Below are 966 nucleotides of genomic sequence, written 5' to 3'. Positions count from 1 at the left end.
AAAGATTATGTAGTTTAAGGGTGACTGTTCATAGTTAAAGTGATTAACTACCCACCTGGCATTTAGTTAAGGGGTTTTATTCCCTCCCTAACTCAGGGGAAAATCCCTACCTGGGGAAACAACCTTCTCGGAGAGGTGACCTTGGTTAAAACACATAGTGCCAAGAAGGTGACCAAACATTTTAAGAACAGTATGCCATATATGCCAGGTCCCTTGAAACAGCAAGGATGGACCGGCTCCCGGCAACCATTCAATGGGGAAAAGACAATCTTTTCAACAAGTGGTGGTGAAAAATCTGGATATCCACATGGAAAAGAATGAAGTTGGACCCTTACCTTATCTATAGATATAAAGAGCCAGGGTCCATAACGTCCACAACAAACTAAGACTTGACAGAACACCGGAAGTCAGTACTGGGTTGCTGTGGCGACCCAGCACCGACTGCAGCCGGTGCGGCACAGTCACCCAGCACTGACTGCCGAGGGGGCTGCAGATCAGGCCCGGAGAGAGGCCTGCAGAGAGAGAGACAGGGTATGATCCGCAGCCTCCATGGCAGCTGTTGATCAGCCGTTGCCTCTCTTTCTCTCCAGGCTTCAACAGCAGCCATGCCTCTTTCTCCCCGGGTCTCCATGGGGGTTGATCAGCCCCGCCTCTTTGATCAGGCCCGGAGACACTGACTGGCAAAGGAACCGACCAATCAGAACCAAATCTGGGTAAAGTGCAAGGAGCCAGTGACTACCAGAGGAGGTGTAGCTTTTGACGCTGACTGGCATAGAAACCAACCAATCAGAATCTAATCCAGGAAAACTAGGAATGGCAGAACCTAAGGTGGGGGCTGAGGAGGGATTTTAAGGGCAACAGCTGGTTGATGTAAGGTATAAGAAAGTGGTTCAATTTTTTAATGACCAGTTTGGCAGTATAGTGCATATGGCTATCAGTCCAGATATAGGGATTATGTGTTTTTTG

The 966-nt window shown here is 48.6% G+C and overlaps 1 protein-coding gene across 1 annotated transcript in view; it reads right to left on the bottom strand.

Annotated features, from left to right (window-relative positions):
* The window catches only part of XRN1 (5'-3' exoribonuclease 1), a 203,723-nt gene that overhangs the window by 163,016 nt on the left and 39,741 nt on the right, over positions 1-966 (bottom strand). The gene's annotated exons all lie outside the window — the stretch shown is intronic.

This window comes from Myotis davidii, unplaced genomic scaffold, assembly GCF_000327345.1.
Source record: "Myotis davidii unplaced genomic scaffold, ASM32734v1 scaffold495, whole genome shotgun sequence".
Lineage (NCBI taxonomy): Eukaryota > Metazoa > Chordata > Mammalia > Chiroptera > Vespertilionidae > Myotis > Myotis davidii.
The sequence above is the reverse complement of the archived record's forward strand: the minus strand, read 5'-3'. Positions and strand labels throughout refer to the sequence as shown.